The 24000-nt window shown below is 37.7% G+C and overlaps 1 protein-coding gene and 1 long non-coding RNA gene across 2 annotated transcripts in view; one reads left to right on the top strand and one right to left on the bottom strand.

Annotated features, from left to right (window-relative positions):
• Nucleotides 1–24000, top strand: part of rxfp1 (relaxin family peptide receptor 1) — a 215024-nt gene that overhangs the window by 4175 nt on the left and 186849 nt on the right. The window contains exon 3 of the mRNA XM_073921122.1: nt 9635–9693. The gene's annotated coding sequence lies outside the window, so the exon portion shown is untranslated. The remainder of the gene's footprint in view (nt 1–9634; nt 9694–24000) is intronic.
• LOC141377608 (uncharacterized) overlaps nt 1–24000 on the bottom strand; it is a 135572-nt gene that overhangs the window by 93581 nt on the left and 17991 nt on the right. The window lies entirely within an intron of this gene.

Here is a 24000-nt window from a genome sequence, read left to right as displayed (position 1 = left end):
TGACCCAGCCGGGGCTCGAATCAGCGACCTTCTTGCTCTGAGGTGATCGTGCTACCCACTGCACCACTGTGCTGCTTTAATTAACTTATTGAACATTAAAACAATTTAGTTGTAGTTTGCATGTTCTCCCCGTGTAAGCATGGCATTCCTCTGGAAGCTCCTGTTTCCCCCATAGTCTAAAGACATGCGCTACAGCTGGATTGAACTAAATTGTCCGTAGTGTATGATTGTGTGTTTCCCAGTACCGGGTTGCAACTCTAAGGGCATCCGCTGTGTAAAAGATATGCTTAAGGTGCTGATTTAATCCGCTGTGGTGACCCCTGATGAATAAAAAGACTAAGCCGAAGGAAAATGAATGAATGAAAAAGTTTGGATTTATTTATGCAATTTGTAAAGTAATATTTTCTGTCTTTTGGTAGATCTGTTATATAAGACTTGCTTTGTTTACCAAATAAGTGGATCTAATTGGATTTGCATTTTAAACATTAAATAAAAGCTAAAAAGGTTTTATTTTTTAGTTTATTAAGTTTTTAGTTCTGATACTCGCAAAATTACAGCATAGAATTCTCAGCAGGAATGGCAAGAAATGTCTGTCTGGCCTTACTTATAACACACCGAAATACACAGTAAGTGAGAGACTAGGTAAAAATGGTGATGCATAACTGGACTTTGACAGCACATTTAATTGTTTGCTGCAAATACAAGATTAAAAAGGTGTATTGTTCATGCTGAGCTAGAGATGTGGTAAAGGTTAATGGAATGATCTGCTGGCGGGTGAAAGGAATCGGATGAGTCAATGATGTTAGAAATCTCTACGGGTCGCCCTAGGGTGAGAACCGCTGATGGGATTGCTGAAATCCTTCTGTCGCAGAAAAACACACTTCGGTTCTAATATTTGGATTATAGAATTACATGTTGAGAGCCCTGGGCTTTCTTTAGAGCTTAAGTATACTGCTGACGAAGGTGTCAGCTGTCAGTTTTACTCTTCACTTAACTAAGAAAGACTCTTGTCAACCTCCCAAACAAAATGGAAAATATCTGTCTATATCTATGAAAAGAATGCTGTAATAATCATCCTCTGAATTCCAGAATACACTCAGTTCAGTTGAGGTCAGAATTATTAGCCCCCTTCTATATTTGTTTTTCACTTATTTCTGTTTAACGTAAAAAATTTCTAAGCATAATAGTTTTAATAACTCATTTCTAATAACTGATTTCTTTTATCTTTGCCATGATGACAGAACATAATTTTTGACTAGATATTTTTCGAGATAATAGTATACAGCTTAAAGTGACATTTTAAGTCTTAACTAGGTTAATTAGGCAAGTTAGGGTAGTTAGTACACTCTCAGAAAAAAATGGTACAGTGTTGTACCAAAGAAGGTACAAACCCTTGTCATTGTGGCAGTATCTTTTTATGAAACAGAATTGTACCTTAAGACAAAGAAACCAATTTATACCATTGCAGATTGCACCTTCTAAGGACATGATTTGTACCATGGGAAACCAAAATGTACCTCTGGTTTTTAAAACCTACAGATCTAATATTGTACCTTCATCAAAGGTACAAATCCGATCCATGAAGACACTACAGCAGGGATGTCAAACTCAATTTCTGGATGGCCGCAGCCCTGCATAGTCTATAAATAACTAGAAAATCCATTAACCGTTAACTCCGTTAACAACCCTCTTCGTTTTGAAGAATCCCCCCTTAGACCCCTACTATTTTTCCTTTGCTAGATGGGTGGCACAGTGGCCCAGTGGTTAGCACTGTAAAACAGCAAAAACATTACTGGTTCTAGTCCTTACCAAGCCAGCCAACGTTTCTGTGCGTTCAGAGTTTACACGTTTCCCCCGTGCTCATATAGGTTTTCCCGGGGTTCCTTCCACCATCCAAAAACATGCAACTTAATTGACTAATCCAAATCAGCACTATAGACATGCTCCTAGTAAGAAGTTATCTCTTAAGAGAAATCACTATTTGGGGAGTATCTTGCAGGGGAGTTCTAAAGATCTACCTGAACTCAAACTCCCTTCTTGTCTTGCAAACAGAAGGGAGCCAAACAAACCAAACAATGCCAAACAAGCTTTATAATCAATCATCAGCTAAGTGTCAACTCTTGAAATAGTATTTTATAATACTACAATTCCCAATAAAAACTGTATTATATCTAGCATGTTTTCAGTTGTGTAGCAAGCAAAAACTTGAGCAATATTTCATGCATGCAAGGATCGCTGGACTCACTCTCTCACATGCGTTGTCTTAAATTGACTACTGTATGCTTGGTATTTGTTTGGCAGGATGCAGGAATTACACTTATTACTAAGCCATTATTGCACTTTTTTATTGCATTTTATTGCATTTTTCAGTCTGAATATTCAGAACAGCATGGTAAACAATATAGGGAGTGCATCACAGGTTTTCATTGTTCAAAAATGGACCAATATGAATATAAAACCAACTTCAGCTCAGTAAAGAAAGTTAGGCAGAATATTTACATGTTTTGTTGTTAAACTAAATAAAAGTCTACATTATCCATGCCGTCAAAGGACCTTCTAAAATTTTAAAATAGTCACATCAATCTTTTGCTGAAAGATTTCAGTGGCTGAACAGCACTTCTGTGCATATAACTCATTCGTAATACAACAAAATCTACATCAGCTTTGTGAGACTAAATATTTTTAAAACAGAACATTACCTGTCTAAAAGAAATGCTTCAGCCATGTTGTCATTCTTCCTCTATTGTACAAAAATAAGTCCAATATTGATGACAACAAAAAATGCTTTTGAAGACCATCACCTACTGCACCAACGAATGGAACCTTATTGTAAAGTGTGACCGGTGCATCTTATCATCCACAATACACATGGCATTTGGGAAATGTCCATAAGCCAAAGAACATTTAGAGCATTTATTTTTTCTCAAGTTGACAATTCTAACCTGTTTTCAGCCTGTATCTGACAAGCGAGTGTCCCACAGTTTCAACAGGCGTCAAACTGCTGGTGCACAGATGTGGGCTTCAGGGAAGGAATCATTAAACTAAGAGCAAGAACTGGAAAACAGCTTGACTCCTGTGAAAACTTCACCGCCGTCATCTCATGCTTGCCTCGGGCACTTTTATACACACTGCGATGGACTCCCTCACGGTGCTAAACTGCGACAACCAGGAATCAAATTGGTGATGACAAGATATCTGCAGTTCTTTCTGCTTCTCCCGCTCTCTGTGTGTCTGTAAATGGCAGTGTTGTGACTGGGAAAAGTTTGACCGGCTTGCAGACAGACACAAACAAATAATAAATATTAGGGCTGTACTACAGTATATCGTTTCAACATAACAATACGCACATCACAGAACGTTCAGTGTTCAATCTGGAGTCATTTTAAACAAAGTTGAAGCACAATAGAGTGAAATTTTGTCATTTGCGTTTTTGTAAGGTCTATATTTGAGACCTTTTCAAAGTGTAGCTTTAAAGGGTCACGGAACACCAAAATAAATTTTTTGAGCCGTTGACCGTCGTATATGTGTCCCACACTGCTAAAAACACTATTAAGACACATATATTTCACTAAAAAGTGAAAATGTGTTGTTTTTCAGATGCTAGCAGTGTGACTGCTGTGCTGTACTGTGTGTTAGCAAGTTTTCTCCCTAACAAACTCAACAATGTCAACAAAATGTTCTGCATCATCAAAGGCACCTGTTTTAGCACCCAAAAGCCAGATCATCACACAAAAAGTTGGACTTCTGGACATGCTAAAGGATGGTTTACAAGGAAGAAAGGAAGTTTCAGGGCTGAAGGGCGCCATTACAGAATGAATGAATCTTCTCAAACAAATGTTTGGGCCTTGAAAACAAGTTTTGATCTTTGGTTTAATTTTTGTAATACTGGACTTATTATTTTTTTTTATGATGGTTTGAACTTTGAGAGTGTTTAAACGAGAGAAGAGTGTGAATGTTAATGCCTGTCTGAGAAAACTGTATAGTGTGTAGTGGTTGCACTTTACAATTAGTTCACTTCACTACAAATAGGTTCATTAGTTAATGTTAAGTAATCCATTTACTAACATGAACAAACACTGAACAATACATTTACTACAGTATTTATTCATGTTAATAAACGTTAGTTAATAAAAATACAGTTGTTCATTGTTAGTTCATGTTAACTCATGGTGCATTAATGTTAACAAGCATGGACTTGGATGTTAATAATGCATTAGTAAATGTTCAAATATGATTAATAAATACTGTACAAGTGTTGTTCGTGATTATTTCATGTCAGTAAATGCATTAACTAATGAACCTTATTGTAAAGTGTTACCCGTGTAGTAAGGGGTTTTGCAGAATTAAAAACTCTAAAATAGTTGTAAAATATAAAGCTAACTACTTTGCACTTTTCGCCTATTGCGGGTTATTTTTAGAACGTAACCACCTCGAATCACCAGGGACAACTTTGAAAACTTTACTTTTTAGATTAACAATAAATAACAGGAGCAACACTACATCACCTGCACACATGTAGGGCTCGAGTCTCATGCATCTGGAGCAACAATAGGAGCACATGCTTTTAAAGTTATCATACACCATTTCTTACTCATTAGAAACTAAAAATTACAATGTCATTTTTTTTCTCCAATATCCTTCACCCCTAGTGAACGTGTGTCCATGTAAGCTTATGGTAGTGGCAGTGCGTGGGGCAGATTTACTGTTCACCAGTGGCGATGCTGATGACACGCGGCTGGACAGAGGGCTGTTTGTAGGAGTTGTTGACTTCGGGTTGATAGGATTGAAGAAGGGTCTCGAGGAGGTGTTTGCATCCTCATGTCTGCCACACGAGATAACAGCCACTATGGATTTTGAAAACTGCCATGTTTGCCTGTGGTTGTGCTATTATGGTAACGATAGCTATGTCCTTGTGAGAGTAGTGTTGCATAATCATTAGGCAAAAAGTGCAGCTACTGAATGTTAAAGTGCATGAGGAAATTGACTATAATGAAGATGCTTGCCACTCTGATGCTATATCAGAAACCTCAAAAATTTTGGTCATGCAATTCATCAGCTCGGGGCACTCGAAAAAGCCCTTTTAAGCTTTTTGTTTTTTGCTACTTTATCCAGCGTATTGCACCAATGATATGTTTGCATATTCAAAAGAATTCTGTATCCATAGAGCTACATTACTTTCCACCCGATTACTGGTTATCTCTCTACATATTTTTTCAGTGTAGTTATGCCTGTTACAATTATTGATACAATATACACTCACTTTATTAGGTACACCTTACTAGTACCAGTTGGATGCCTTTTTGCCTTCAGAACTGCCTTAATCCTTCATGGCATAGATTCAACAAGGTACTGGAAATGGTCGCATCACGCAGTTGCAGCAGATTTGTCGGTTGCACATCCATGATGTGAATCTCCCGGTCCACCACATCCCAAAGCTGCTCTATTGGATTGAGATCTGGTGACTGTAGATGCCATTTAAGTACAGTGAACTCATTGTCATGTTCAAGAAACCAGTCTGAGATGATTCATGCTTTAATGCATTATTCCGCTGAAAGTAGTCATCAGAAGATGGTACACTGTGGTCACAAAGGGATCGGCATGATCAGTAACAATACTTAAGTAGGCTGTGGCGTTGACATGATACTCAGTTGGTACTATTGGGCCCAAAGTGTGTCAAGAAATTATCCCTGACAACATTACACCGCCACTACTTCCAACCTGAACCGTTGATACAAGACAGAATAGATCCATGCTTTCATGTAGTTGATGTTAAATTCTGACCCTATCATCAAAATGTTGCAGCAGAAATCGTGACTCATTTTTCCAATCTTCTATTATTAAATTTTGGTGAGCCTGTGTGAATTGTAACCTCAGTTTCCAGTTCTTAACTGACAGGAGTGGCACCCGGTGTGGTCTTCTGCTGCTGTAGCCCATCCTCCTCAAGGTTGGACGTGTTGTGCATTCAAAGATGCTCTTCTGAAGTGGTTATTTTAGTTACAGTTGCCCTTCTTTACCTCTTGCCATTCTCCTTTGATCTCTGGCATCAACAAGACATTTGAGCCCACAGAACTGCCGCTCATTGGATAGTTCCTCCTTTTTGGACCATTCTCTGTAAACCTAAGAGATGGTTGTGCAAAAAAAAGTCACTTAAATCACCTTTCCCCCCCATTCTGATGCTCGGTTTAAAGTGTAGCAGATCGTCTTGACCATGTCTACATGCCTTAATGGCTTGAGTTGCTGCCATGTGATTGGCTGATTAGAAATTTGTGCTAACGAGAAGTTGGACGGGTGTACCTATTTAAGTGGCCGGTGTTTGTTTAACAAATTAATTATGATTATAATAAATTATGAAAAGAAATGTTTTGCTAACTCAGTCTTACTTGCTATTATTCAATATTAATGCTCTTTCTCAAAGCCAGGGGTGGGCAAAATCGGTCCTGGGGGGCCGGTGTCCTGCATAGTTTAGCTCCTACACTAATCAAACACACCTGAACATGCTAATCAGTGTCTTCAAGATCACTAGAAATTTATAAGCAGGTGTGTTTGATTAGAGTTGGAGCTAAACTCTGCAGGACACCGGCCCCCCAGGACCGATTTTGCCCACCCCTGGTCTAAAGCATTATTAATTGTATTGGCCATCTCACTCATTTTGACATTGAGCAGTAATAGAATGCATTCATTCATTCATTCATTTTCTTTTTCACTTAGTCCATTCATTAATCAGGGGTCATTAGAGTGGAATGCGGCATGTTTTATGCTAGTGGTCACCAATCTCAGTCCTGGAGGGCGAGTGTCAATGCAGGGTTTAGCTCCAACTTGCCTCAACACACCTGCCTGGATGTTTCAAGTATACCTAGTAAGACCTTGATTAGCTTGTTCAGGTGTGTTTGAGTAGTGTTGGAGCTAAAATCTGCAGGACACCGGCCCTCCAGGAACAAGTTTAGTGACCACTGTTTTATTCATACACAATCCATTCACACACATACACTATGGACAATTTAGCTTACCCAATTCACGACAGTAGCGGTTCCCAACAGGGGGGTCGTGGCCCACAAGGGGGCCTCAGCGAGCTTTGTGGGGGGGGTCGCTGAGATCTTAGCAGTGGACAATCAGGAGAATGATCATGTTGCCTTAGTTCATTTTATCTCCTAGCTCAGTGGTCCTCAACCACCGGTCCATGGATCAATTGGTACCAGGTTGCACACAAAATCATTAATTATTTTTGTTTTATTTATTATCGGAGTCTGAACAACCTTTTATTTTGAAAAGTCTTTTATTTTGAAAAATGACCGTATTCTCTCTTAAGCAGCAAAATAAGTAAGAAACAGGCGTCTCTAGAAAGTTTCTTTGCCCAGTGAACGACCCGCGAATTACCAAGGAATAGATCCGCTACCCACTTGCTGTGCAAGAAGATCAACTGATGGAGATTGCAAATGATGGGGGGCGTTCGCATATTGCGTTCGCATATTGCGTATTTCTGGAGTTTGCACAAGTTTGTTTTTTCCAATGGAGGTGCGCAGCTTGCACGCACAAGCGACGTGACGTGCTCACACCAATACACGAGTGCACCACGAGTCATGTGACAAGAATTGACCAATCAGTTTTAGCTTTTATGAAATATTCACATTTTCTCAGACAAACACAGAACACACAAACACTACAGTCTTTTGTACTTTTCTCCATAAATAAAACTTGTATGAGAGAGAGACAGCAATGTTTTGTCAGTTTGTCATCCTCTGAGAAAACAGTTGATGGTCGCATAGCAACCTACAAAACACCCCCAACCCCCCCGCAGTAAAATTGTCAAGCGTTGAGCGGTGCGTGGTGATGAAAAGGTTGTGGACCACTGCCCTAGCTGACCAAAAATGGACTAATTTTTAATCTGTCCTCAACAAAAAAGACAGAGTCTCACTGTTTCGCCTCGCAGCAATCCTCACACTAATTGATAGAGCATAACAAATAACATGCAAGTACTAAATTGTAATAGCCTATATTATTTTTTTCCTTATACGCCTGTGTGAATACTGATATTATAGTTATTGAATTTCAAACAGGGTCAATGTAAAGGCCAAAGGCTTATGTTTTTCAGTTACAAATAGCTTACTGATGTTTTGCTTTTTTATTTTACATTAGGCTATTTATTCATTTATTCATTCATTCATTTTCTTTTCGGCTTAGTCCTTTTATTAATTCAGGGTCACCACAGTGGAATGAACCACCAACTTATCCAGCACATGTTATACACAGCGGATGCCCCTTTAGCTGCAACCCATCTCTGGGAAACATTAGACTATTATTTGTGCATAAACATATCTAGATATAGTAATAAACATACTGTTTGTTTAAAAACAAAATTTTTTTTTGTCATCATTACTGCAAACTTATATGAGCGGTTGTATCATTAAATGTGGAGGAGGGCCTTACAATATTTTCCAGGGAAAAATCGGTCTCAGGGAAAAAAAGGTTGAGAACCACTGGCCTACAGTATTCACCTTATGCTTTACCGACTAGCGGGCGCTGCCATTTGAATCTTTTTGGCTTGAGACTTCCGGTCTCATTCACTTCCATTCATTTTTAGACGTTAAAAACGGCTCGTTTTGCTGTTTGATGTTGCAAACTGGGGCAAGGCAGTGGCGCAGTTGGTAGTACTGTCGCCTCACAGCAAGAAGGTCGCTGGTTCGAACCTTGGCTCAGTTGGCGATTCTGTATGGAGTTTGCATGTTCTCCCTGTCGTCGCGTGGATTTCCTCCGGGTGCTCCGGTTTCCCCCACAGTACAAAGACATGTGGTACAGGTTAATTGAGTAGGCTAAATTGTCTGTAGTGTATGAGTGTGTGTGTGAATGTCTGTGTGGATTTTTCCCAGAGATGGGTTGCGGCTGGAAGGGCATCCGCTGCGTAAAAACTTGCTTGATAAGTTGGCAGTTCATTCCGCTGTGGCGACCCCGGATTAAAAAAAGGGACTAAGCCGATAAGAAAGTGAACGAATGAATGTTGCAAACTGATATTTCCTTATTATATTATTCTACTTGGTCTATATAGTCATGCAAACATTTTTTGTAGAGCAAGTAGTTTGACCGTTTTCTGCCGTTTATTATTCCTAGTCATTTCTCCCATAGGCGACTGAATCGGAAGTTCTAAGACAATCGCAAAAACAGGAGCGCTTCCGCATTTTAGAATAAGGTCAATAGCGTGTGTGTTTGGACTTGTGGGGGAAATCGGAGCACCCGGAGGAAACCCACACCAACACGGAAAGAACATGCAAACTCCACACAGAAATGCCAACTGACCCAGCCAAGGCTTGAACAAGCAACCCTCTTGCTGTTAGGCAACAGCGCTACCCACTGTGCCACTGCGTATTTAAATTTTTATTTATTTTTTTTTTACTTTAAAAACTATCCTTTTAATAAACAGAGCGCTGCTTGATGCAGTGCATCATGATGTTTTCATAATTTCATGAAAGTAATTCATTATTTTTTGTCCACTTCAAAGTGCAGCACAATGATGCCTTAAAATTATATCTATTTGCACTCAAAAAGATTGGTGTTTCAAAAGTTACATGCATGTATGCATATATATGTTTAATAATCCTGTTGTGATTTTAATCATTTCTCCATCTCCATCATCTCCCCACAGGCTTTCTCTGCTTGAATCCCAATCAGACGTTTGGACAGAACGTGTATGCTAACGGAATCGTAAGTATTTGCGCCTAATTCAGTTCTCATAAATGCGCCTTAAGGGACTCTGTCAACAAAGCAGCTAATTAAAAAATTAGTTTTTATGCAGCTCTTTATACAGTATGACTACTGGAAAACCATTACCAAACACATCTGTTTTAATGCAAATGAATGCCATGTCTCTATTTTGGATAAGAATGACTGGAAGTTTGAAAGTAGCGTGAAATACAGCATGTCTTGTCGTGTGACCAGATGAAGGGGACACAAATAAATATGATGCCTTATAAGTTGCATGATTGAATGGCAGACATGTCCACGTGTCGGGAAAGTTTCCAAAAAACAAGCTTTAAATTTTTATGAAATGCCATATCATGCAATTTTTGTGGGGAAAACATGTGTGATGTGAAATAAACATGCTGCGTTGGTGACAGGTGTCTGGAAATATAAATCCTGTCAAGCAAATGATTGAATTATGCTAAACATGCTATTCGGGAAAATAAAGCAGTTAGCTAAAGTACTGTGTTTTAATACAAAATACTACTACTACTACTAATATGTCACGGTGTAGCACAATCGCCTCACAGCAAGACGGTGGTTTGAGCCCCAGCAGGTCAGTTAGCATATCTGTGTGGAGTTTACATGTTCTCCCTGTGTTTGCGTGGGTTTCCTCCAGGTGCTCCGGTTTTCCCCACAGTTCAAAGACATGCGGGTACAGGTGAATTGAATAGTCTAAATTGGCCGTAGTGTGATTCAGTGTGCATAGGTGTTTCCTAAAGTTGGGTTGCGGCTGAAAGGGTATCCACTGCATATTAACATACAGTATGCTTTATAAGTTGGCGGTTCATTACACTGTGGCGACCCCTGATTATTAAAGGGACTAAACCAAAAAAGAAACTGAATAATAATAATAATAATAATAATAATAATAATTATTATTATTATTATTATTATTATTATTATTATTATTAAATATTATTGTAATAATAATTCTTCTTCTTCTTCTTCTTCTTCTATTATTATTATTATTATTATTATTATATATTTAGGTGAATTTAAAAGCAAATAAAATTCCCTTAATTACATTTCCAGTACAAATACATGCATTTTTATTATTATTATTATTATTATTATTATTATTATTATTATTATTATTATGTATTTGGGTGAATTTGCAGGTGAAAAGCAGCTGGTGATCTCCAATCTGCTATCTATTGCTTTTCCTGCAGTTACCGGATGTAATGTTGAATTTTAACAGGTGAATTTGAGCCACTGAATTTATGGAGGCGATTTATTTTTTTTAATTTATTTTTTTTTTTGTACTGAAATAAAATTAACTGAAAATTGCCTTTTGAATATTACACATTGTATTTTTAAGGGTATTGAATATTTTGTAAGTAAAACCTGGAAATTGAATATGAATTATTTAATTTATAAGTATGAAAACATGTTTAAAATATTTTTAGTTGAAATATTCACCGCTTTAAAAATAGAGATATGTTAAATTTCAAGACCTAAAATTACAAGCCCTGGAATTCAAGTCATTTAAATGCAAGAACCTGTTAATACGGTGTATTATTTTTCAGTTAGTGCTATTCAACAAGCTTTTTAATTCAATACTTTTGGCACTTCTTTTGTTCCATACAGTTCTTAAGTTTTTAAAAAAACATTTTATGGTCAATTTTAGTAGCTCCCTTAAGCTATTTTTTCCAATTGTCCACAAAACAAACCACTGTTAAACAATGACCTGCCTAATTGCCATAACTTTAATCTAATTAGCCTAATTAATCCTTTAAATTTTACTTTAACCTATACTAGTAGCTTGAAGAATATCTGCTTAAATATTATGTGCCGTCATCATGGCAAAGATAAAAGAAAATTATTTATCTATTATTAGAAAAAAGTAATAAAAAAAAAGTCTTGTTTCTGTAAAACAGACATATGGGTAAAATATATATATATAGGGGGGCTAATAATTCAGGAGGCTAATAATTCTGGCCTCACCTGTACATCATTATCAGGATATGAGATGACTTACTCTATTGTCATATGATTTATTTATTTCATATCGCCCAGCTTTAATTTCCACCATGCATCAAAGGCCATTTGGGGGGTAGTAAAATACAATACATATATAAAAAAAGACTTAAATCTTGCCGAAAACTTTGTGTAGTAATATGTTCTTCATAATAATTCAGGAGTGGGATTAGCATGCTGTTTCCCATAGTGCTGCTCAGCCCTTCATTCATTTTCCCTCTGGGTATGGACCTGAATATATATTCTTTTTTATGCTTTCACTGACGTTTTTCCCCCTATCCATCTGTCTTGACAAGCTATGAGATCTCTTCCCCAACCAGCCCAAAAAAAGTTCCTGTCCTCAGCTTATTCAGAGGTCAGATTACAGCCTGTCCATACAGAAAAGGATGAATGGGATGGTGGTGTCGTGCAGCTCAAAGGTTTATTCTGTATCTGCGAGAGTTAACAAGACACAACGGACCCATCAGTCTGACTAAACTCACATATCCACAACGTCAGGCCCATCGCTCAAAAATAAGAAGCAGAATTAAGTCACTATGGCATCTCTTTATAAGCTGTTGGCATCTCCATCCTTTGTAGTATCTTTATGACAGCTGAATGATCACATTCATTTAAGCTCTCTACATTCTGGGCTTTTTGCTGTTCGGCTTTGAGCTTAGACTGTGAAATGAAAACACTACAAGTCCTAGCAGGATTTGATTGCAGATGGCTTAGAATAGCATCTTCTAATGAAGTGATTTACTAACAACTTGATCCGTAAACGCTCTTAAGGCAATAAGTCAATGTTATATGATTTTAATGGTGCTGTTTACTAGAGAGCTTGTTTCAGAGCAGATTGTTTACAGTATTAAAGAGGAGTTTAATGGAATCAGACTGGGCGATTTTTGTCGAATTTTGTTTTGTGGCATGAGTTTGTATATTTCATCATTTTAGTTATTTAGGTAGGTTATTAATCTGGAATATCAAAAATAATTTTATAATAGATAAATTTAAATACTTTAATGAAGTGAAATGCTATGCAAATTTCTTTTATTTGGACCTTGCTATTGTAAATATAGGAGGGATAATATAGGTTTATATAAGTAAATATAGGCTTGGAGAACAAATCATATGGAAGTTGTTGGGATAATTATCTAAACAAAATGAAATGAAAATGGTTTTGACCTTGTTGCATACAAGCGGCAACCTCCCGCTCTCCCTCAGGAAGCCAATACGGAAGTAACTAAAACTGCAATTCATGCGAAATTCCGCTAGTCCTGGCCGCTCCTGGCTCCAAAACAGAGCAAATTTCAATTGAGCCCACTGTTAGAATGGCCAACTTTACAGCAGAAAAAAAGGTGTTTACAGCCTGGTACAAAAAAGATTTTAGTTAATACAGCTAATATTACCCTTCATGACAACTGTGAGGGGGGTGAATTTTTTTTATAACTCATCCGTTTCCTATATATTAAGTTTGCATAATTAAGGGCGTGGCCACTTGAGTGACAGCTAGATCTCGTTGGTCGCCGTCACGTCACCTCAGCTGAATCCTTCAGATTAGCCACTGAACTCGGCATATTTATCCTATTTCTGTGTTGTTTTATGTGGCTTTACACAGTCAACTGCCTTTTGGACTTGTTTCCTACAATTATTAGATGGCATGGCATGCTGAGTGCACTTAATTGTGCTCACAAACCATTCACGTGGCCTCGGTTCCCATGTGAGTAAAGTTATATACTTATATACCATCTCTATACATGTATTTGTTTTATTTAAGATCATTTATCGTTTATATTTATATTTAGAGCTGTAATGCACTCCAGAATCTCACGAATTGATTAGCTGTAGGCTCTAGAATCGTCATCTGAAGTGTTGTCATACAGTGTTATGCTGGATTTCATCAATAGTCTTACATTAACTAACACAGACTATATCTGAAGTGTTTGGAAGTAATTCACATTTTCCTCCTGTTGAAAAACGTCATAAGAACAATGTTTAGTGGCTCTGTGTATTACTACAGTGTTTTTAAAAGTCTAAACACTTTATTGATATAGTATACAACCAAGCACAAGCGGTCAGAATACAAGCGAGTCACAGGTGATAAAGTATTAAGCATTTCTCCCAAAGTAAAGTGTGTCTGAACCAGGTCCAAGCAAAATGCCAGCAGGTGTCTGTAGCTCCGCTCACTCTCCGCCTCTTTGCCCTTGTTTGGTATCCTGCCGTGGGTGTGATGACGCGTGACCAAAATGGTGACGGTTGGCCGCGCCTACTTGTGGCTTCTTTTGCGCTCTTTAGAAACCTATGGACGACGTCACAGACACTACGTCCATATCTTTTACAGTCTATGGTTGCATATCAACCTGGGGTCTGTTCTTTATATGTGGATTACTCAGTTAGCTGGATTTGGATGTTGATAATTTGACACAATCCAGTGACTTGAAACTGTGACTTGTTAGCAGCAGTTCTGGTAGCTCAAACCTGCTTGGGAGCAGGCTCATTTCATATAAACAGCATCTTTATAAAATGTGTGTGCATGAAAAGCAACTTAAAAAAAACGATAAATACAGGACAAAACCCGTCCTGTATTGATTCAAAACGGGACGCGCAATTTCTTTTTCAAATACGGGACGATTCTGTATTTTAAGGGATGGGTGGCAACCCTATTTATGACCCTTTAAAGGAACGTGCCCAACTCTGGTTTTAGGATGCACAAATGAACACTGTAGTTGTCTTCTGAACCACTTCTATTGATATTTTCACAGATATTATATTACAGTAGGCCTGTTGTAATGCATAGGCATTTGCATCTCTGCCCTCTTTTGAAAAGAGCACAATCTCATTTGAATTCAAAGCGACAGTCACCAAAACAAAGCTTTTGGTCAAAGCATAAATGGGGAAGTTAGAACATTATCTGTGTGGTATTTTGAGCTGAAACTTCATATGCACAGTGTAGAGGGACATCTGAGACTTTAAAATACTCTTTAAACCCCCTATTAAAACACCATATATATATATATATATATATATATATATATATATATATATTAGGGATGTAACGGTATCAGAATTTCACGGTACGATAATACCTCGGTATGAATGATTTACAGGAAAAACAAAACTAATGAAAATACTCCAAAAAAGTGCCAAAAGTGTTTATTTACCTTAGCACTGAACATATCAATGACATACAAATTAGCCATCTATCTGTAAGTTTCGAAACAGGAACTTCAATTTTTCAATTTGAATAAAAAAAAACTATAAAACCATATAAAGAAAATAAAGTTTTAATTTAGTATTGTTTAAAACTCATCACATTCAACATTTAATCACTCACTTACGTAGATAGAGATGGGTTTTTTAAGGAAAATGATCATATAACTATAATCTGGTAAAAGCTGGTATCTCTGGGCATTTACAATGTCCCCTGCAACAGAAAAAAAACCCAAACCCCTCTCATTTGGGACTGAGGTTTCTGGGACAGAGAGATATGATTTAGCCAAGGTTTACAGCAGTGGGTGACGTTGTGCATTGTCTTTCCACCGTTTGAGAGGACAAGCCATGAGTGACATAGAGGTCTCTTTGCGGTACAAGTCAATGTCTGCATCAACCTAACAAGTGTGCTGTGTTCTGCAGTCCCCATGACTGTTTTTAGTCGTATTCCCCGACTTATATTTCACCACAGTCTGGCAGTGCCTGCATACTGTTTTTTTCCTTTCTCTGTCATCTTTTCTCCTTTTTCGTATCTTTTTAGAAAGAAACTGAAATGCTTCCACACATCCGATTTAAAACCCGCTTTAGGTTCAGCTCTTTTTCTTCCCCGCTACTAGCAACACACTCCATTTCCGCATTACTTGATCTGTAGTAACAACAGACCGCAAAAAATGATGACCACACCTAGGCTGATGGGAATTGTAGTTCCCGCTACCTCCCGTTCGCTTCATTCGCCTGAGCAAACTTTTCTCATAAATATAGTTTTATTGAGTCATGCGCCTACGATAATATTGAAAAAAAATTACTGTTGCGGTATGACGGTATTTACAATATTGTTACATCCCTAATATATATATATATAAATATATATATTTATTTATATATATATAAATAAATGCACTAGTATAAACTCAAGCTGATTTGCTTTGTTTGATAAACCCACGCTTAGACTCTACAGAAGTTGTAGAAGAGTTTGGGAAGAAGATTATAAGTTGCGAAGGTCTTTTTATTGAGTCTGTTGTGCTGTGACGGACAGCTTTATGTCCTGTCTCTTGTTGGCAGCACCCTGTTATTAGACTCCAGCTTACTCATTCTGAGGGCATGGACTAGAATTGTTCAGTGTTTGCCGTCCTGACAGACAGGAATGGCGCCTGGCATCAATTTTCCTGCCATCAAGACAATTGACAGGAGCACACCTCCATTTCCAGCGCATTCAAGGTCGGAAAAAGAGGGAAGGAAATTACACCGCAGACACTTCTCAAATGATAGAGAGCCGTAATTGCTCGGCATGAGCTTCCTGTGAGGCAGCAGTCAGTTGTGACACTACCTATGTTTCCATAAAAAGATGTGAATTATGTTTATGCGCAAAACTGGAATATTGCATAAAAGATTTGCCAATAATTCTGCGTTCCATCCACGAGTCAAACAGAACAAGATGGTCACTTCCTGATAAACTGGCACCAAATATCACACAGAAAAACGTAATTCGCTTGAGTATGAGAAGCTGCATGAGTGTTTTTCTTATATAATAAGTTACTCACATGACATGCAATGAACACGTGGTGAATTGTAGAGACGTGAGATGCTCATTGGGAGCAGAGACTATCAATATGGTTCTTCAGGTATTATAGTAGGCAAGGCAAGTTTATTTATACAGCACATTTCATACACAATGGTAATTCAAAGTGCTTTAAATCAACAAGAACAAAATCAACAAGAAAATAAAAAGGATTTAAAGAATGAAAAATTATAAAAACAGATTAAATGTGTTAAAACAGGTTATAAAAAAAATGAAAAAGAAAAGAAAGAGTGTGATCTGTGGGGCGTAGCACAGTGCTCATTCAGTAAAGGCACAGCTAAACAGATGTGTTTTCAGTCTTGATTTGAACGTGTCTAATGTTGGAGCACATCTGATTGTTTCTGGAAGCTGATTCCAGCAGCGGGGGGCGCTGTTAGTAGCTGAAGGCGGATTTACCCTTCTTTGACTGAACTCTTGGTATTTCTAATTTACTTGATCCTAATGATCTGAGGGATCATACACTCAGAAATAAAGGTACGCGAGCTGTCACTGGGGCGCTTCCTTTTTAAAAGATACCCATTTCTATCGATAAGGTCCATAATAATACCTCAGTGATACAGATTAGTACCTAAAAAGTACAAAATCGTACCTCTTAAATTTTTTTGTTACTAACACATATTTTTAAGGTACCAATATGGACCCTTTAAGTACAAATGTGCACCTTTTAAAAAAAAAAGTACCACCCCAGTGACCGCTCTGGTATCTTCATTTCTGACAGTGTAGGAATGGTCAGGGCTGGACTGGGACAAAAAATCAGCCCGGGCATTTTGGGCCAGAGCCACCCACTACATACAATTACGCACACACTTTGGATATGTTTACCAACTCCTTTTCTATAAAAGCACAAAAGTCATATATAGGAAATAATGAGAGTTGACAAATTAAAGTCTTAATTTATTATTATAATAAAATTATAATTCACACTGGAAGTCCATCTTGTATGTACCTGTGTGTTTTGAGGGAGCCTATACTAAATAATGAACATTACAAAAACTAAGTTGCACATTATTATGTATAAATCTCATTCTAACCATATTATATAAATATTATTATAACTATAAAGGCCTACATCATGCTGATGATCAAGAACAAAATGTCATGATGTCTCAGGAGATTGTCTTCGGACCGTGTGCATCTTAAAAGACATGCTTCTCACTCTCTATGAGGAGTGTCATTCATATGTTCTTTAGGATCTATATAATTTGTAGATTTAAAGAGTTGCAGGTTAAAAAAAACGAATGGGAGGAAGTTGCTGCGGGCCTTGGTGTGCGTAAAACGGTTCATTGGCAGTTCATTCCGCTGTGGCAACCTCTGAACTTTGGAACTTTGAACTTGGAACTTTCTACCAAAAATTAAACCAATGGGTACTTCCATAAACTATGATATAGAGTATGTCTTTATTGCATCACATCTTGTGATCAGTAATATTTGCGTTGAGTTCGTGAAGCATTTATGGAATTACGTATAGTCTCATATTCCATTTGTATTGTGTATGCGGCGTGGTGGCTCAGTGATTAGCACTGTTGCGTCAAAGCAAGGAAGTCACTGGTTTGAGTCCCTGCGGAGCCAGTTGACATATCTGTGTGGAGTTTGCATGTTCTTCTTGTGTTGGAGTGGGTTTCCTCTGGACTATGGGGGAAACCAGAGCACCCAAAGACTTGCAATACAGGTGAACTGGATAAACAAAATTGACCGTAATGTTATGAGTGTATATGTGTGTGTGTATGACTGGGTTGTCTTATTTACTGTGTAAATCATACGATGGAATAGTTGGCGGTTCATTCCGCTCTGGCGTCCTCTGATTAAAAAAAAAGGGACTAAGCCAAAAGAAAATAAATAAATGAATTGTGTATTAATTGTCTGTTTGTGACTTTAGACATTTTAATGCTAATGCTATTTTTATCGTCACATGAATTTTAATTTTTTTTATGTGCGTACTAGAATTAATTTATTTGGTAAAAGCGTTTCCGTTGTAGTTTGTGCACTCTATTATCGGATAAGCGTGTTACGCAAGTAAAAGGTTGTGGATTAAATCAGATTTGCAGGAGGAGAGTTGTGAAGCCAAAGTGCTGCCCTCTTCTTTCACTTGTCAAGATAAAACAGTGGGAAGACTGGGATTTGGGATGTACCATGGGATGAGGCTGTGAAAGAGGATTAGGTTGTCTTATTCTTCTCAAAAGACTTAACAAAAATGGTGAGCTCTTCAGCCTTTAAAAGAGCACAAAATCTGCTGCTTCCTGAACCACACGCTGTGGCGGAGTAGATGCTCATGTGTGATGGGGAAAATAAAGGTTTGGTATGTTTTGTGTTCCCCTCCTGTGAAATGTTTTTTTTTTTTTTTAAGTATTTCCTGCAGTAAGTGCTGCTTAATGGAGAGAAGGTTGGAAAGAACACGCTTTTAATATCTTTTGTGTTTGCCTTGATGACAGTACATATTATTCTGCTAGATATTTTGATTTTGCAAGATACTAGTATTCAGCCTAAAGTACCATTTACATTAACTAGTTTAATTAGGCAAGTAATTGGACAACTTGGACAACTTTCAACTTTGCCAATTGATTATAACAATAGTGTTATTTATGTTGCATGTTTTATTATCATTTTAAACTGCTTTTATTTCAGCCAAATTAAAAGAAATACGACTCTCTCTTCAGAAGAAAAAGGCCTTATAAGAAATACAGTAAAAATTAGATTTCTCTGTTAAACATCATTTGAGAGGTGGCATGGTGGCTCAGTGGTTAGCACTGTCACCTCACAGCAAGAAGGTTGCTGGTTTGAGTCCCGGCTGTGCCAGATTTTTGTCCACAATTCTGTGTGGAGTTTGCATGTTCTCCTCATGTTGGTGGGGGTTTCTTCAAGGTGTTCCGGTTTCTCCCACAATCCAAACAGAGCTATAGGGGAATTGGGGAAACAAAATTGGCTGTAGTGTATGAGTGTATGTGTGGGAGTGTTTTCCAGTGCAGGGTTAATGCTGGAAGGGCATCCGCTGCATAAAATATATGCTGGAATAGTTGGCGGTTCATTCCGCTGTGGCAACCTCTGAAATTGAGACTAAAGGCAAGCTCACACTGTGTTTTATTTTATTTTAGCACGGACATGGCTCCCATGCCATACTGTAAGATCTCAGCTGTCATTATGTCAGACTGAACGACAATGAAGTGCAAAACATGAAAGAAAACGCCCCCGGAGTTTGACGTCATCCACCTGCGACACTTTCACTATCACTAATGAAATGATTTCTCAAAGCAAACATAAACAGTTTGTAGAGGCAACTTTGCACACGCCGTGTCTCAATTAAACCTGGAAGGAAAAACTGTTTTGACATTTCCCCACCTCATTTGAATTGTCGCATGAATCACATCATCAAATTTCGTGCTCCTATTGGTACTTGGATTGATTTTATGGCAGTTGCACTGCCAGAGCTTCATCGAAGGAAAAATCTGATCGCAACTAGCACTAAGCGGCTTTCAGTGAACATGTCAAACCAACGATCAAAGATCACAAATTTTAGCTCAGGATTCTCAGTGTGAGGAGGGCTTAAGCCAAAAAGAAAATTGAATAAATGAACATCACTTGGAAAATATTTGTAAAATAATTAAAAATTCACTGAAGGGCTAATTATTTTTGTCTTCAACAATATTTTTTTGTATTTTCGACCTTAAAATTTAATTGCATTTCAATTTAATTTCTGTGATTTATTTCTTTCTTTTTTTCATGTTTCTTTTTTTTTTATAAATTTGCAACTTTTTAAAAATCTCTTTTTTCACATTGTCATTATGGGGTATTGTGTGTAGAATTTTGAGGAAATAAATTATTTTAATGCATTTTGGAATGAGGCTGTAACTTTAAAAATTTGGAAAAAGTAGACCCACATGGAATCTGCGCGTGCAGAATTACGCAGATTTTTTTACGCAGAATTCTGCAGATTTCTAGCCCATAATTAATTCTGTTTATTTACTTGAGTAAATGTGTGTAAATCTACATTTATTCAGTTTTTTTTTTATTAATTTCAGTCATTTTATTGACTAATATGAAAATGTGCATCTGATTTATGCACAATGCAGTGTGTACAGTAATATTTTCTGTCTTTTAGTAGAGATATTATATAAGAGACTAGCTTTGTTTACTAAATAAAGTGCATCTAATTGGATTTGCAATTTAAACATTAAATAAAAGTTTAAAAGGAATTACTTTTTATTTCACATATTAAGGTTTTAGTAAGGATACTCCCAAAATAGTTCCGCAGAAATCCGCAAATTTTACCAAAATTCTCAGCAGAAATAGCAAAAAACTTCCACAGATTCCGTCTGGCCCTGGGAAAAAGTGAAGCGCTTACCGGATGCTCTGTATATGCTATAGCAGGGGCGGACTGGGACTAAAAATCAGCCCTGGCACTGTAGCCACACCAGCCCACATTACCACACCGACACAGCCCCACCCAAGGACACGCACATTCACTACTTATATTGGTGTACAGATGGTAAAATTATACAAGCAGTACATTATTTAAGAGATATTTAAACATTTAAATGTATGTGACTGGAACAAAAGCAACCCATTTATATATGCAATCATGTCATTAATTTTCTTTTCGGCTTAGTCCCTTTATTAATCTGGGAATCAGCAACTTATCCAGCATATGTTTTACACAGCGGATGCCCTCAAAGCTGCAACCCATTATACTGGGTTACCCAATTCACAATTGGCCTACCCAATTCAGAAGGAAACCAAGAAGGAAATCCACGCGAACATGCAAACTCCACACAGAAACACCAACTGACCCAGATGAGGCTCAAACCAGCGACTTTCTTGCTCTGAGGCGACAGCACTACCTACTGCGCCATCACACTGACCCTTTTCGAGACTAGTTTAGAAAAGTTTTATGTATTTTGCAATGTCTGACTTGACTGCCTTTCCCTTTTTTTTGCACACTGTTTGTTTGACATTCTTGCCAGATTTTAATTACATTTGAGTAGCCCTCAGATTGGGTCGGCCCATCTCGAAACCAGCCGGTTGTTGCCAATTGGGCCAATGCTTAACATTTACTATTATTCTTACTATTATCACCATCATCATCATAATATTCACATCTCGCTCAAGATAAAAGCCGCCTACATTTAAAAAAAACTATATGAAAAAATAAATAAATAAAATAGGTGACCGGCCTACATTTAAAAAATGGTCCGGCCCTTCTGGCATTTGCCAGAAGGCCAGTCCGCCCCTGTGCTATAGTATAACATGTGAAACGGGATCATGAAAGGAACACTCAAAAAGCAACTCATGTCAACACCTTAGTCATATTATTGTCTTATTCATTTTAAGGCAAATCATTTGATTACTGATGTCCATGCAAACATAGCCAGTGTCACTTTGGATTAAATGAACTGCTATCTTTATTTATGAGAACATTTCTGACCTTAAAATATTTCTTCATGTTTCATTTTTAAAGTGTACAAACAACCTAAAACGAAAACCCTCAGAAGACGTGATCAGATGTAGTAGATGACTAAATTTTGCATCCTTTCATAGGAAACACATACGTTATATTTATCCCATAAGAAGAAAATCCTAAACTGTCCTAAATGCAGAGTTCCCGGCGTCTTTTCTCACAAGTTCAGCGTTTCTCAACTTTTGCCGATACTGTGAAGTAATCCGACAGCTTAAAGTTTACTCTCCAAGTACCCGAGTTATCAAATCTTTTGCTGTGTGCAATCCGGACCATCTTATTTCATCATCTGAGAAGATGTGTTCCTGTTTAGTTTAGCCAAGGGTCCTTCACTTGGAATTGCAAAACACACTTGAGTAATGAAAAGCTCTGGCTTCTGTGTTGCTGAGTTCAGAGAGCTCTTTACATCTGTGTAATCAAACACACATCTGGCTGAATATTAACCGAGGGTCCTGTTTTCACCTAATGAAATGTTTGTAGTCCACACCCCAAAAACAACACACACTCTCTTTCCGTCCCTGATTGCATTTACATATTTAAATGTGCTTACAATTTCTGCCAGTGTACTGGAATCTTCTGCTCATGAGCAACTGATGGCAAAGGTTGATGCATTTTCGTGCGTCATATGTTTATCATATCTTTGACACATTATACATAATACACATTACAGAAATAGGTTGTAAGTTAATGCTTAATTTATGAATGTTACTACAAACATGTGCAGGGGATGTGATAAAAACTTGATCAAGGATGCATATCTGAACATGCAACATTGCTTTGAACCCTGACCAAATGTGTGGTATGGATATTTTATGGTCTGCTCTGATTTATCAGTGTTTATGTTTGTGTAGATCATGTGATTTGTGAAAGTCTACACTAGGTTGTTGCAACCCAAATATGAGCGTTAGAGCTGTCACGATATGTATTTTTTGCTAGGCGATCTATTGCACCCAAATTAATTGCGTTAAGCAATATTATTGCTACAGGTACATTAGGATTTATCTTCCTGAGACCTGAAGAATTTTCAATAGCACTTTATAATAACTACACACTATAAATCATTTATTAAGCATTAGCAAATAGTGAATTCATTATCCGTTAAGCATTAACTCTACATTAATAAACGTTAGTAAGCAGTTTATAACTGCAGCTCTATTCTTGACTTATAACCACATTTAAAATGTGCTTAATAATTGTATTTTCATACTTAGTAAATTATTAATTTTTCAATACTAAATTAAGTATTGCATTATTAACAAACCAGTTGTATTTAAGAGTAGTTGAGAGTTTTTAGGATCATTCAGAATGAGTTGGTAAATGATTAAGCTATTGAAATTAACGTTTATATGTCTTATTATTCAGGCATATTAATGGTTACTATGTATGTTAATAAATGCTTTATTAACTCAACTTCTAGTTTTGTGACCTAATCTAAAGTGAGGACTATTCATGCTTTATAAATCCTTTATAAATGACAAATAAAGGCTCAGTTAAATTCTAAACAGAAAAAATGACATTATTCATTCCTATTGTCAGGGTTCTGCCACTCTGGTCTTGTAAATTCTTGTTTTGGTGGCAGAGCTCAGACACTACCCATGTCTGGTCCTGTTTCTGTCTCTGTGTGCGCGCGTGCCGTCGTGGGTGTATGCAGAGTGTGCGCGCTCCTGCTTGACGCGGCTGCGCGCGCGTTCTGCATCCCTCAGACGCGTGCGCTCTTGTACTCGTGTTTGTGTTTTTGTCTGTTTGCAGCGTGGTGTTTCATTCCCAGCGTCTCAGTCTTGTTGGTTTCGGTTTTGGTCGGCGCTGGGATGAAGCATGCACGCTGCGTGTGTGAGCGCACGGTGAGTTTTCATTCATCGTGTGCTCGTGTCTTGCGTCTCTTGTCAAAGCACGTGGCTTGGTGTTTACATTGTGGTCACGTGCTTTTGTCGTGTGCTTCAGTGTTGTGCTTGTCTTGTCATGAACATGCGGTTAATGAGTTCTCTCATTGGCCGCATGTTCTTGTCCTGTGTTATGTGAGCGCATGGCTTGTGTTGTCTCTCTGTGTCATGCGCTCTCCCGTCTATTGTCTAGTCCC

This window comes from Danio rerio, chromosome 14 (assembly GCF_049306965.1).
Source record: "Danio rerio strain Tuebingen ecotype United States chromosome 14, GRCz12tu, whole genome shotgun sequence".
Classification (NCBI taxonomy): Eukaryota; Metazoa; Chordata; class Actinopteri; order Cypriniformes; family Danionidae; genus Danio; species Danio rerio.
This window is presented reverse-complemented; position numbering and strand designations above follow the sequence as displayed.